Here is a 15343-nt window from a genome sequence, read left to right as displayed (position 1 = left end):
CCCTCCAGAAAACGAGCGAGCAGCGCCGGCTCGTTCCACTCACTAGAGGCAGCAAGAGTGCGAAACTCAATGGAATAATCCGTTATGGACCGTTCACCTTGGCATAAGGAAGCCAGGGCCCTAGAAGCCTCCCCACCAAAAACTGAACGGTCAAAAACCCGAATCATCTCCTCTTTAAAGTTCTGGAATTTGATAGAGCAATCAGCCCTTGCCTCCCAGATAGCTGTGCCCCATTCTCGAGCCCGGCCAGTAAGGAGTGAAATGACGTAAGCAACCCGAGCTCTCTCTAGAGTATGTGTTGGGTTGGAGAGAGAACACAATCTCACACTGCGTGAGAAAGGAGCGGCACTCAGTGGGCTGCCCGGAGTAGCAAGGTGGGTTATTAACCCTAGGTTCTGGAGGCTCGGCAGGCCAGGAAGTAACAGGTGGCACGAGACGTAGACTCTGGAACTGTCCAGAGAGGTCGGAAACCTGAGCGGCCAGGTTCTCCACGGCATGGCGAGCAGCGGACAATTCCTGCTCGTGTCTGCCGAGCATGGCTCCTTGGATCTCGACGGCAGTGTAACGAGCGTCTGAAGTCGCTGGGTCCATTCCTTGGTCGGTTCCTTCTGTCATGCAGGTGAAAGAGGACCCAAACGCGACTTAACAGAAACAGAGTTTATTAAAGTCCAAACGGAATAACAGAAATCCTCTAGATTTGTAGAGGGGAAAACAACTGGAGAAGCGGCCACAGACTGCAGGTCGCTTCGGGTAGGCGCAGGCCGTAGTCGACTGAGACACCTGCTCACACGCAGCGTCTGATGAAGGCACAAAACACGACAGGACAGGGTGATACACAATCACGGCAAAAACACGACAGGACAGGGCGAAACGCAATCACAGCATGGTGAATACAATACAAGGAACCGACGGCACAGGAACGGATCACAAAGGAATAAATAGGGACTCTAATCAGGGGAAAGGATCGGGAACAGGTGTGGGAAGACTAAATGATGATTAGGGGAATAGGAACAGCTGGGAGCAGGAACGGAACGACAGAGAGAAGAGAGAGCGAGAGAGTGAGAGAGGGAGGGGGAGAGAGAGGGATAGGAGGGAAAGAACCAAACAAGACCAGCAGAGGGAAACGAATAGCATGGGGAGCACAGGGACAAGACATGACAATAAATGACAAACATGACATATATAGAGGGGTATATAGAGGGGTATATAGAGGGGTATGTAGAGGGGTATATAGAGGGGTATATAGAGGGGTATATAGAGGGGTATATAGAGGGGTATATAGAGGGGTATATAGAGGGGTATATAGAGGGTACATAGAGGGGTATATAGAGGGGTATATAGAGGGGTATATAGAGGGGTATATAGAGGGGTATATAGAGGGGTATATAGAGGGGTATATAGAGGGGTATATAGAGGGGTACATAGAGGGGTATATAGAGGGGTATATAGAGGGGTATATAGAGGGTATATAGAGGGTATATAGAGGGGTATATAGAGGGGTATATAGAGGGGTATATAGAGGGGTATATAGAGGGTACATAGAGGGGTATATAGAGGGGTATATAGAGGGTATATAGAGGTATATAGGTATATAGAGGGGTATATAGAGGGGTATATAGAGGGGTATATAGAGGGGTATATAGAGGGGTATGTAGAGGGTATATAGAGGGGTATATAGAGGGGTATATAGAGGGGTATATAGAGGGTACATAGAGGGGTATATAGAGGGGTATATAGAGGGGTATATAGAGGGTATATAGAGGGGTATATAGAGGGGTATATAGAGGGGTATATAGAGGGGTATATAGAGGGGTATATAGAGGGTACATAGAGGGGTATATAGAGGGGTATATAGAGGGTATATAGAGGGGTATATAGAGGGGTATATAGAGGGTATATAGAGGGGTATATAGAGGGGTATATAGAGGGGTATATAGAGGGGTATATAGAGGGTACATAGAGGGGTATATAGAGGGGTATATAGAGGGGTATATAGAGGGTACATACATAGAGAGGTATATAGAGGGGTATATAGAGGGTACATACATAGAGAGGTATACATAATGTTATTTTGACAACTCAGTATAAAGTGGAATGATCAGTGAAAGGTGGGGGAAAACAGCTAACTTCCTGCATTTCAACAGAGTCTTCCATGGGGCAGAGTGACAATGATGCAGTTTTAAATCTACTTTCCACCCAATCTACACATTTTGCCATGAGACTGAGAGAAAATGGTGCAGTTTTAAATCTACTTTCCACCCAATCTACACATTTTGCCATGAGACTGAGAGAAAATATAGCAGTTTTAAATCTACTTTCCACCCAATCTACACATTTTGCCATGAGACTGAGAGAAAATGGAGCAGTTTTAAATCTACTTTCCACCCAATCTACACATTTTGCCATGAGACTGAGAGAAAATATAGCAGTTTTAAATCTTTTTTTCCACCCAATCTACACATTTTGCCATGAGACTGAGAGAAAATGGTGCAGTTTTAAATCTACTTTCCACCCAATCTACACATTTTGCCATGAGACTGAGAGAAAATATAGCAGTTTTAAAAATACTTTTCACCCAATCTACACATTTTGCCATGAGACTGAGAGAAAATGGTGCAGTTTTAAATCTACTTTCCACCCAATCTACACATTTTGCCATGAGACTGAGAGAAAATGGTGCAGTTTTAAATCTACTTTCCACCCAATCTACACATTTTGCCATGAGACTGAGAGAAAATATAGCAGTTTAAAATCTTTTTTTCCACCCAATCTACACATTTTGCCATGAGACTGAGAGAAAATGTAGCAGTTTAAATCTACTTTCCACCCAATATACACATTTTGCCATGAGACTGAGAGAAAATATAGCAGTTTTAAAAATACTTTCCACCCAATCTACACATTTTGCCATGAGACTGAGAGAAAATGGTGCAGTTTTAAATCTACTTTCCACCCAATCTACACATTATGCCATGAGACTGAGAGAAAATGGTGCAGTTTTAAATCTACTTTCCACCCAATCTACACATTTTGCCATGAGACTGAGAGAAAATGTAGCAGTTTAAATCTACTTTCCACCCAATATACACATTTTGCCATGAGACTGAGAGAAAATATAGCAGTTTTAAATCTACTTTCCACCCAATCTACACATTTTGCCATGAGACTGAGAGAAAATATAGCAGTTTTAAATCTACTTTCCACCCAATCTACACATTTTGCCATGAGACTGAGAGAAAATGGAGCAGTTTTAAAGTAACTGTCCAGTGAAAATCTCACTTTTAAAAGTAAAAATTCTGTTAACCCTGTTGGCTTATCCTATACTAGTATTCCCAAATCATGTGGTTGGCTTATCCTATACTCGTATTCCCAAATCATGTGGTTGGCTTATCCTATACTCGTATTCCCAAATCATGTGGTTGGCTTATCCTATACTCGTATTCCCAAATCATGTGGTTGGCTTATCCTATACTCGTATTCCCAAATCATGTGGTTGGCTTATTCTATACTCGTATTCCCAAATCATGTGGTTGGCTTATCCTATACTCGTATTCCCAAATCATGTGGTTGGCTTATCCTACACTCGTATTCCCAAATCATGTGGTTGGCTTATCCTATACTCGTATTCCCAAATAATGTGGTTGGCTTATCCTATACTCGTATTTGTGGCCAAAGCATGATTTTGTAGAGAAAAAAAAAAACACTTCAAAAAACTCAACTCAAACTTGTACCTCAAACAGACGGTTTCAAAAAAGTATGACTATTTCCTCATAGAGGATGATGTCATCCTGAGGAGGAGGAGCTGGCATGACTATTTCCTCATAGAGGATGATGTCATCCTGAGGAGGAGGAGCTGGCATGACTATTTCCTCATAGAGGATGATGTCATCCTGAGGAGGAGGAGCTGGCATGACTATTTCCTCATAGAGGATGATGTCATCCTGAGGAGGAGGAGCTGGCATGACTATTTCCTCATAGAGGATGATGTCATCCTGAGGAGGAGGAGCTGGCATGACTATTTCCTCATAGAGGATGATGTCATCCTGAGGAGGAGGAGCTGGCATGACTATTTCCTCATAGAGGCTGATGTCATCCTGAGGAGGAGGAGCTGGCATGACTATTTCCTCATAGAGGATGATTTCATCCTGAGGAGGAGGAGCTGGCATTACTATTTCCTCATAGAGGATGATTTCATCCTGAGGAGGTGCTGGCATGACTATTTCCTCATAGAGGATGATTTCATCCTGAGGAGGAGCTGGCATGACTATTTCCTCATAGAGGATGATTTCATCCTGAGGAGGAGGAGCTGGCATGACTATTTCCTCATAGAGGATGATTTCATCCTGAAGAGGAGGAGCTGGCATTACTATTTCCTCATAGAGGATGATGTCATCCTAAAGAGGAGGAGCTGGCATGACTATTTCCTCATAGAGGATGATGTCATCCTGAGGAGGAGGAGCTGGCATGACTATTTCCTCATAGAGGATGATGACATCCTGAGGAGGAGGAGCTGGCATGACTATTTCCTCATAGAGGATGATGTCATCCTCCTGAGGAGGAGGAGCTGGCATGACTATTTCTTCATAGAGGATGATGTCATCCTCCTGAGGAGGAGGAGCTGGCATAACTATTTCCTCATAGAGGCTGATGTCATCCTGAGGAGGAGGAGCTGGCATGACTATTTCCTCATAGAGGATGATGTCATCCTGAGGAGGAGGAGCTGGCATGACTATTTCCTCATAGAGGATGATATCATCCTGAGGAGGAGGAGCTGGCATGACTCTTTCCTCATAGAGGATGATGTCATCCTGAGGAGGAGGAGCTGGCATGACTATTTCCTCATAGAGGATGATGTCATCCTGGCATTACTATTTTTAATGACAGAAGAGCTGCTTTTTAAACCTACGTAATTACCGTTTTTTTGGAAGGAAATTTTACTTTAAAGGTCCACTTTTGGCAAAAAACGCAAAGATAACATCTTTTTAACAGTATAACGGATCAATAAACCACAATAACATGATATTTAATGTTTAAAAATGGATGAATAAGATATTTGGTGACAAAATGACCTGTTCTTAACAATCTCTACAGCCTCGTCCAAAAACAAATCCTGTGAAATGAATTCAACACATACTGGAAGAGTTGCTGGCTATAGCTACAATGGCTAGCTACAGTGGCTAGCTACACGGGCTAGCTACAATGGCTAGCTACACGGGCTAGCTACAGTGGCTAGCTACAGTGGCTAGCTACAGTGGCTAGCTACACGGGCTAGCTACAATGGCTAGCTACACGGGCTAGCTACAGTGGCTAGCTACAGTGGCTAGCTACACGGGCTAGCTACAATGGCTAGCTACAGTGGCTAGCTACACGGGCTAGCTACAATGGCTAGCTACACGGGCTAGCTACAATGGCTAGCTACACGGGCTAGCTACAATGGCTAGCTACACGGGCTAGCTACAATGGCTAGCTACCTTAGCTAACGAACTAGCTATGTCATTTGTGACGGCGCATGGCCAGAATGACACATTGATGAACCACCGAAGGCACAAAGCCACATTTCTATTTGAAAAGTGAGAAAGAAAAGGAGTTGGACGGCTGCTTCTCTGTGGTTGTTGCCATGAAGTCAACTGTTAAAGCAAATGTCCTGCAATTCCTCATGCTGCCATTTACCTATGACGTTTCATATGCTATTTTTGGGGCACCAGTCAAATGTTGTTTTAAGTCAATTATTGTGGGGGGACCAATCAACCTGTTCTGAATATTGGGGGACATGTCCCCAATCCCCGGTGGAAATTCCACCTATGAGAGAGAGGGATAGAGGGGGGGCACTTATGCATTTGTCTCTGATTACCATTCTGTATTCAGGAGCACGGGTGGCTTTCTGTCAAGAAATTTAACACAAAATTAAGCGGTTATCGCCTCGAGCCAAATCTGTCCCCCTTCGATATGTTTATCATTATATGTATAATCCCTCCTTCCCTCCCTCCTTCCCTCCTCTCCCCTCTCTCTCTCTCCCTCCCTCTCCCCCTCCCTCCCCCCTCCCTCCCTCCTCCCTCCCTCCCCTCCCTCCCTCCCTCCCTCCCTCCCCCTCCCTCCCTCCCTCCTCCCCCTCCCTCCTCCCCTTATTAGGCTACATTGTGTAAATACAGCTGGACATATCTCATTTCCTAATATCTCTTCATGTCACTCTGAGTCTCTTATCAACATCATTGGCACATGTAATGATTTCAAACTAAATGTTTAGGACAAACACTACAACAAGGTAATGATTACACGACAAAATATATCTTGTTTTACTGAGCAGATGTCAGATTTCATTAATTGATTGATACGGGTTATGGAGGAGAATCTACCGTGCAGAAAAACGGAATTATCTCCATGTTCTTTTTATTCTAGAACATTATTAACAACTGAACGAATTATTTTACTGGCAATTCAAAGATCGCAGCCTACGGAAAATCAGTGTAACTTTTAGTGAGTAATTTTGATTTCCCGCTTCAAACCTTCTATCCTACAGCTGGCTACTAGCAACTCAACGCCCCGTGATTCTGTTGTAGTCTGTTCTGCTACTGCGCGCCAGTGTTCCGGGTGAAAAATCAACACAAGGACGCGGAATGTTACGGTACACCAACCAACTAATCACCTTTAAAAACAGTAATGGTGCGTGTGCATGTGTGTGTGGGTCCGCCCGTGTGTGCGTAAGCGTGCGCGCGCGAGTATGTGTTAAGTGGCGGGGTGGTGGAGTGTAGGGGAGACCGAGAGGGAGAGAGAGGGGGTGACAGAGAGGGTTGTAGTTTTCAACGCAACGTGACAGCCGGTTGTAGTTTTAAACGCTGACGTGACAGCCGGGGAAAGTGTGCATGATGAAGCTCCTTGATGCTCAGCAAGGATGTAATCGGAAAACATCACTTTCACTGGGTGAGACAGAGGGAAGGAGGGAGAGAGACAGGGGCAGGAGAGAGGGAAGGAAGGAGGCAGAGAGACAGGGGCAGGAGAGAGGGAAGGAGGGAGAGAGACAGGGGCAGGAGAGAGGGAAGGAAGGAGGGCGAGAGACAGGGGCAGGAGAGAGGGAAGGAAGGAGGGCGAGAGACAGGGGCAGGAGAGAGGGAAGGAAGGAGGGCGAGAGACAGGGGCAGGAGAGAGGGAAGGAAGGAGGCAGAGAGACAGGGGCAGGAGAGAGGGAAGGAGGGAGAGAGACAGGGGCAGGAGAGAAGGAAGGAAGGAGGGCGAGAGACAGGGGCAGGAGAGAGGGAAGGAAGGAGGGCGAGAGACAGGGGCAGGAGAGAGGGAAGGAAGGAGGGCGAGAGACAGGGGCAGGAGAGAGGGAAGGAGGGAGAGAGACAGGGGCAGGAGAGAGGGAAGGAGGCAGAGAGACAGGGGCAGGAGAGAGGGAAGGAGGGAGAGAGACAGGGGCAGGAGAGAGGGAAGGAAGGAGGGCGAGAGACAGGGGCAGGAGAGAGGGAAGGAGGCAGAGAGACAGGGGCAGGAGAGAGGGAAGGAGGGAGAGAGACAGGGGCAGGAGAGAGGGAAGGAAGGAGGGCGAGAGACAGGGGCAGGAGAGAGGGAAGGAGGGAGAGAGACAGGGGCAGGAGAGAGGGAAGGAGGGAGAGAGACAGGGGCAGGAGAGAGGGAAGGAGGGAGAGAGACAGGGGCAGGAGAGAGGGAAGGAGGGAGAGAGACAGGGGCAGGAGAGAGGGAAGGAGGGAGAGAGACAGGGGCAGGACAGAGGGAAGGAGGGAGAGAGACAGGGGCAGGAGAGAGGGAAGGAGGGAGAGAGACAGGGGCAGGAGAGAGGGAAGGAGGGAGAGAGACAGGGGCAGGAGAGAGGGAAGGAGGGAGAGAGACAGGGGCAGGAGAGAGGGAAGGAAGGAGGGAAAGAGACAGGGGCAGAGAGAGAGAGAGAGAGAGAGAGAGAGAGAGAGAGAGAGACTAAACACGTTTCCTTAAAATTCGCTTTCACAAAATCACACCACCAGCATGATGCTGGCAACCATTCCTGTTTTAGTTGTGTTTGTTGAAGAACACATGAGATATGTGTGGGAGGTAGAAAAAGAAAAACATAATTTTCCGTCTGTTTTATAATGGATCGCCTTTCAATGAGCTGCCTATAGCCTTTACCCTCCCTCCCCCGGACTCCCCATGTCCATGTTGTGACAGGGCTTATATTGTTTGTGGAGGCCGATGTCAGGTGTAATTAGTAATCGATATGGAAAAACGTTTTTTCCTCCATCTCTCCCTCTCACACACGAGCCATAACCACGCCTGTGACGTTACCGACCCATTAGCGTTTCTTATTGGTCCAAAACTCCCCGAGCCGCGGAAGGCCTAATTAGGGGGCAGGAGAGGGAAGATGACAGGAAGGAAGGGGGGTGATGTCTGGTAGTATAGGAGTAAAAACTCACTGTCTATGTCTGTTCCTGTTTCATAGTACAGCTGCGCTCCGTCGGTGTCTGTCTGTCTCTCTCGGTCCTCCCTCCTCTCTCTCTCTCTCTCTCGCTTCATCCCCCTCTCCTTCCCCTCGCTCTGCATGTTCACCCACACTCCCTCGGTCAGACGCCTCACTTCGGCCCCTCCACCGTCCGGGCCAGTAGCATGGACAGCCGGATACTCGAGCACCCCCACGCCCAGTTCGGAGGCTCTCTGGGCGGAATGGTCGGTGTTGGTTTCCCCTACCACCTGGGACACCACCACGTCTACGAGCTCGCCGGTCACCAGCTACAGTCCGCGGCCTCCGTACCCTTCTCCATAGACGGATTACTGAACGGCTCGTGCTCGGCCTCGGTGGTACACGGCTCCGGTCCTCTACTTTCCTCTGGCTGCGGGATTAACGGAGATAATCAGTACAAACTCTCAGGTAGGTTGGAGGCAGGACGGAGGAAGGGATGGAAAGAGAGAGACAGGAGTGATACACGTCTGGAAATATTGGTTTGATATTATTGGCCGTAGAGTGATTTTAGTTTCCATGGAAATATGGCATCTTGTTCATGGTGAAGCTTTGCATAGAACCGTTATTTAGTTGGGCTTTTAAAATCAACTCTTGTTTTATTTTGGACTATTTTATAAACTCTGAAATGTAATGTTCAACTCAAATCTTATTATCGATTTTTGATGAATTATGTCATAATTACAACCAAGTATTGAATGAGAAAAAAAAACGCGAAGCAAGTGATAATTTCCTAACAAAACACAGTCCATTCTGCTGTGCTGTTTAAATGGATGAATTATATATATTTTTAAATGGCTAGTGTTTTTCCAGAAATAATAAAGTTATATCAAATAAATGCATTTCTTATTTTCGGAACAGCCATATAACTCAACATTTCAACTAGACTCCCTCCAATGGAAATGGACGCGTCTATATCCCAACTCACTGTAGTGGCCTGTAATGTTTCAGCAACTCAAGCAGGAGAAAACAGACATTCAGCATTTCTCTGAACTATAATCGATGCTTTGTGTAACAAGCAATTTACTGAACCGTTTAGTTCACGATGGCTTGATGTAGCTGAGAGATGGTTGTTGTTGTTGTCGTTGACTTGTTTACCGAGCCCACATGTCGTCAGTTGACACTACCACCTCTCTCTCTCTCTCTGACCGTTTCTGTGTAGATTCGGGGGACCCAGATAAGGATAGCCCCGGTTGCAAACGGAGACGCACGCGGACCAATTTCACCGGTTGGCAGTTGGAGGAGCTGGAGAAAGCTTTTAACGAGAGCCACTACCCGGATATCTTCATGCGGGAGGCGCTCGCGCTGCGGCTGGACCTAGTAGAGTCCCGGGTCCAGGTAAACAAACAACCCCCCCCCAAAAAAAATATAAACACATTTAATTAAAATACATTTCTACTTACACTTTCTTATCAATGCCATGTTCTGTTGTTGAAAAGTAATACTACGTTCTTGAGGAATATTCTTCGAACGTGTATTTTATGCGCGAGAACAAAAAATATTATTTTGGATTAATAATAATAATAATATATGCCATTTAGCAGACGCTTTTATCCAAAGGGACTTACTTGTTGGAGTAATTTCTCAGTTTGGTTTGAAGTGTGTAATAACCAGGCCTCTGTAGCTGTGTGTTCAGTTTCATCAATAATCCCCATAGTGAGATATTAGTGAGACAGCTATTTGTCAATTATAGGCCCATCATCAATTAAAGACCTATTGAATTATGCATTAACATACAGTATTGATTTATGAGGTCATAAAAACACAGTTCCGTTTACTGAATGAACCAGAACCTGCTGAGGATTTGATCCATAACACATATATAATAATAATAATAATAATAATAATAATAATAATAATAATAATAATGATAACATCTCATATATCACGGTTGTTTTCGCATTTAAAAAATATGAATTGTTAAGATAAATTGTGAATTGGTAAAAAAAGAAGATATGATTCCTTTGTTTATTTGAATTTGTGGGCTATGAATTCATGTCAATTACTATTTTGAAATCAAGACAATTTGTATTTTGTATTTTGTGTTATGCTGTTAAACGATAATTAGAAGATAAAATAGGCCTACATTATTATAAATAATTACAATTATTTTTTATTACTATTAGTATTGTTTTGTCTTATTATTATCAAGTTCGATTTTAAACCTAATATATTATTTCCATAATTCCCTTTTTAAAACTAAATGTTCATTAATAAATCATCTATAAAAACAGTTTTAACTAAGTACAAATATTCACCGACCAAAAAAAATACTAACCCGTAATTTGTCCAGCATGATTTTTAATGATTGATTAACCCATAGGACTCTGTTTACGGAAGTAAAAACACCACCTTTAAACCGCTCCGGCTGTGTGGAGTTTTAGGCAACATTTTTGCTCGTCAGATATAAGGAGAAGCCGATCCCTTTAATACCATAATGAGCTGGCTTTATTGACATGGCTGTCCGGGACGGAATAAAGCTGTAGACCAGCGATAACATAGCCTACTACTTAATTCCTATAGGATAGATCTATAGGCTGCACACAACGCACTCACTCTCTCTCTATTTAACAACACGTTTTAGGCCGATCTAAAATAGACACCTCCACAATATCAATTGCAAAAGTTTGAAAACCCCCCCACTATTTTCAACGACTTCATTTTCATTTTCCCACCAGGCTCAGATTTGTTTGTGCTTAACGGTGATGTGCGTATTTGATGTGTTTACTAATTGAGGTATAACTTGGTGGAAATGTAGACAGACAGGAATGCTGTTGGTTTGGTGTTTTTGGGGGCTTTGGTTTAGTCGTTGTGTTTCCTTGTAAAACTAAACGAGCATGGCTCTGGTGTGTGTGTGTGTGTGTATCTTGTTTGGGGATTTCGCCTCCTTTAAACCACAGATTATTATTCCTCCAAGCTGCTTAGTGCGTCTTTATCGGCAGCAGGTTCTTGCACGCGGAGATATTCACCAACATTACAAATTCATAAGAAACAGGGCTATTGTCATGTTGTTTCCGTCGACGCACCGCATTATGTGACAAACACGCAGCCCACTTCTCAATCTGAACGCTAACTCCCTGCGTTATCAGCGCCGAACATGCGGGGCCGTGTGCGCTGTGAGGCCGGACGGTGTGGGCTCACAGGCGGCGGGTCCCCCTGGCACACCGCGGTGGAAAGCTGCTCTCGGAGCGGTGGTAGAGGGAGGGGGCGGGACAGGCAGACGGAGGCAGGATGAATTGAGAGGGATAGGCCGAATTATCTACGGTGGAATTAAACGTAATTGGGAGAATTAGCTATCACACTGACTCTCGATTGACAATTAGAATGACGCATCTGTGGATCGGAGGAGAAGTGGTGGTGTGTCGGTGTGTAATATAGACGAGGCCTATTTGGCGACCGCCGTCTGTTATTGGATATATTGGCCGCATTGTATGTTTGTGTCAGGGCTTCAGCTGCGTTTTAATCGTAATTAGGTGAGAGATGGTGGGAGAGAAGACGAGCGAGAGAGAAAGGGATGGAGATAAGGAGAGAAGGGGTGGGGGGTGGCCCTTAACTTATGTTTGTTTTCTTTGGGGCCTCAATGTTTCTCAACATGGACTAGTCTGTTAATTAGTTATGATTCGGTTGGATTTATAAATACTACAAACTGCACCTCTGGTCTGTCATTTAGCAACAACAACAACAATAATAATAATAACTATCAATATTTCAGAATGATGTGTTCTTGGTATATTTCGATTTAAAGCTGTTATTTTGCCACGAATATCTTCATAATATTATTGGTTGAGATACATTTTATGTCAGTTTATTCATACTTTTATCGAATACAAAACAATTAATACATTTTATTAAAACAAATATTTTATTCTAGCTTGTAGGTGGAACAAGTTGAGCCATAATTAATTTCACTACTCAAATCTGTGGCCTTGTTTTACATGACTTTGGAGAGAAAAGGAGAGAGAGACAGAGAGAGATTCTCCCCAACAAGATGCATATAAAATTAACTAAACCAATTTCCTCATTCTTGGCTCCCTGTGTGTGTGTATAATGTGCGTGTGTGTGTGTAATGTGTGTGTGTTTGTAATGTGTGTGTGTGTAATGTGTGTGTGTGTGTAATGTTTGCGTGTGTGTGTAATGTGTGTGTGTAATGTGTGTGTGTGTGCGTGTGTTTGTGTGTGTTTGTGTGTGTGTGTAATGTGTGTGTGTGTGCGTGTGTGTAATGTGTGTGTGTGTGTTTGTAATGTGTGTGTGTGTGTGTGTAATGTGTGTGTGTGCGTGTGTTTGTGTGTGTGTGTGTGTGTGTGTGTGCATGTGTGTGTGTAGGTTTGGTTCCAGAACCGGCGCGCTAAATGGAGGAAAAAAGAGAACACTAAGAAAGGCCGGGGCGCCGGCGCACAACTCCCACCCGACCACGTGCAGCGGAGAGCCCATGGACGCCGAGGAGATCGCGCGGCGCGAGCTGGAGCGCGCAGAGAAAAAGAAACGGAAACAGGAGCGTAAACTGCTGAAGTCTCAAAACAAGTTACTCTCCGGTGACCTCTTCCACACACCCGGCGGGTCAGACAGCGACAGCGGCGTGTCACAGATCACCGACAATGAGCAGCAGCCTTCATCCGACTGTAACGGGAGCCGCCTTCATTCTGAACCGGGAGGAGGACACCACCACCACCACCACCACCAAACGGAACCAGACAGCTGTGAACAGACTCAAACACGCCCCCGGTTTGGTCTCCTCCAGGACCAGCACCAGCACCACCACAACAACCAAAGAACCGCAGGGGAGATAGGACCGGGACCTGGGGTCCAGCAGCAGGTGTCCCCGGGCAGCGGTCCTGGACTCGGCGCCTCCAGGTCCTCGGGCCTCCAGAAACTAAACCCGTTCAGCGTGGAGAGCCTTCTCTCGGACGCCACACCTCGCCGGAAACCACAGCTGGACTTCAGCTCGCTGTCCAATCAGAGGCCGCTGATAGGGAAGGGTCACTTCCTGTTGTACCCCATTACCCATCAGCCACTGGGCTTCATTGTCCCACAGACGGCCCTGAAAACCGGGCTGTGCCAGGACAACAACAACAGCAGCAGCAGCGGGCCGAACCCGGGACAGAGATGTGTGACTAGTGAATCTACAGGTTATACCAGCTCTCATCATCTGGCTCATTTGGGCCTAAACAAACCCCTTCACCACCACAATCATGTTAGTAACTGTGTGGACAGGAGCGGGAGTGAGGCACAGCAGGGAAGTTACAACAACGACGGTCCAGAGTCCGTTTCCCCCCCACCACAGAGCTCTGTTTCAGTTCAAACGACTTTAACGAGAACCAGTTCAACTCAGTCCAACACGGGTAGTGACGGTAGCCGCGAGGCTGACGACCGACCGGGTTCGTCACGAGTAACGGACGTTAACGACTGCCAGAGTGAGCACACTGGGGAGGGCACGAGAGAGGACTCGTCACCGGAGCCCTTGCTGTGTTCTGGCGCCAAGCCAGAGTCTCAGGCGGAGCACGAGGAGCCCGGGACAGATGGAGACGAAGTCGACATGGACTAACGCTGGTGCATTATATAAACAGAGACAGACTGCCAACCGACCTGCTCAGCCACAGACTACATCTAAACATTCCCAAAGCTACAAGACACCTTTTAAAAACATATCAGACAGACCTACTCTATTGTTGTATTTTTTATTCTCTGATAGATTCAGACGGCGATGTGTTGCCTACTACTTTCCAAACGGAAGTTATAGACATGTTCATTTCAAAAGGAGAAAAAGACAAAACATCTCAACACAGAAAAACAACAAAAATCCTCAAACATTGTACATTTCTTTTGAGAAAGTATAAAAAAATTACAAATATTTATATATGTAAACATTTTGATAAATAAAGTTATTGTTTAAATGAAATCCCTGTTGTTTTAGAGGACCATTGAACCAATGGTAAACTTCCCTGGGGCGGCAGGGTAGCCTAGTGCTTAGAGCGTTGGACTAGTAACCGCAAGGTTGCAAGTTCAAACCCCCGAGCTGACAAGGTACAAATCTGTCGTTCTGCCCCTGAACCCACTGTTCCTAGGCCAGTTAACCCACTGTTCCTAGGCCAGTTAACCCACTATTCCTAGGCCAGTTAACCCACAGTTCCTAGGCCAGTTAACCCACAGTTCCTAGGCCAGTTAACCCACAGTTCCTAGGCCAGTTAACCCACTGTTCCTAGGCCAGTTAACCCACTGTTCCTAGGCCAGTTAACCCACTGTTCCTAGGCCAGTTAACCCACTGTTCCTAGGCCAGTTAACCCACTGTTCCTAGGCCGTCATTCAAAATAAGAATTTGTTCTTAACTGACTTACCTAGTTAAATAAAGGTTAAAAAAATAATAATAATTAAAAACCAGGGACAGTGTTTTAGCCTTTATCATAATGGGGGATATATCAGACTGGAGAACAGTGTTTTAGCCTTTATTATAATGGGGGATATATCAGACTGGAGAACAGTGTTTTAGCCTTTATTATAATGGGGGATATATCAGACTGGAGAACAGTGTTTTAGCCTTTATTATAATGGGGGACAGGAGAACGGTGTTTTAGCCTTTATTATAATGGGGGACAGGAGAACGGTGTTTTAGCCTTTATCATAATGGGGGACAGGAGAACGGTGTTTTAGCCTTTATTATAATGGGGGACAGGAGAACGGTGTTTTAACCTTCATTATAATGGGGGATATATCAGACAGGAGAACAGTGTTTTAGCCTTTATTATAATGGGGGATATATCAGACAGGAGAACGGTGTTTTAGCCTTTATTATAATGGGGGACAGGAGAACGGTGTTTTAACCTTCATTATAATGGGGGATATATCAGACTGGAGAACGGTGTTTTAACCTTTATTATAATGGGGGATATATCAGACTGGAGAACA

The 15343-nt window shown here is 45.4% G+C and overlaps 1 pseudogene; it reads left to right on the top strand.

Annotated features, from left to right (window-relative positions):
* Window positions 1–8397: 8397 nt before the first annotated feature.
* On the top strand, window positions 8398–14324 carry LOC124018422 (annotated as a pseudogene).
* The last annotated feature ends 1019 nt before the right edge of the window (window positions 14325–15343 follow it).

This window comes from Oncorhynchus gorbuscha, unplaced genomic scaffold (assembly GCF_021184085.1).
Source record: "Oncorhynchus gorbuscha isolate QuinsamMale2020 ecotype Even-year unplaced genomic scaffold, OgorEven_v1.0 Un_scaffold_505, whole genome shotgun sequence".
Classification (NCBI taxonomy): Eukaryota; Metazoa; Chordata; class Actinopteri; order Salmoniformes; family Salmonidae; genus Oncorhynchus; species Oncorhynchus gorbuscha.
The sequence above is the reverse complement of the archived record's forward strand: the minus strand, read 5'-3'. Positions and strand labels throughout refer to the sequence as shown.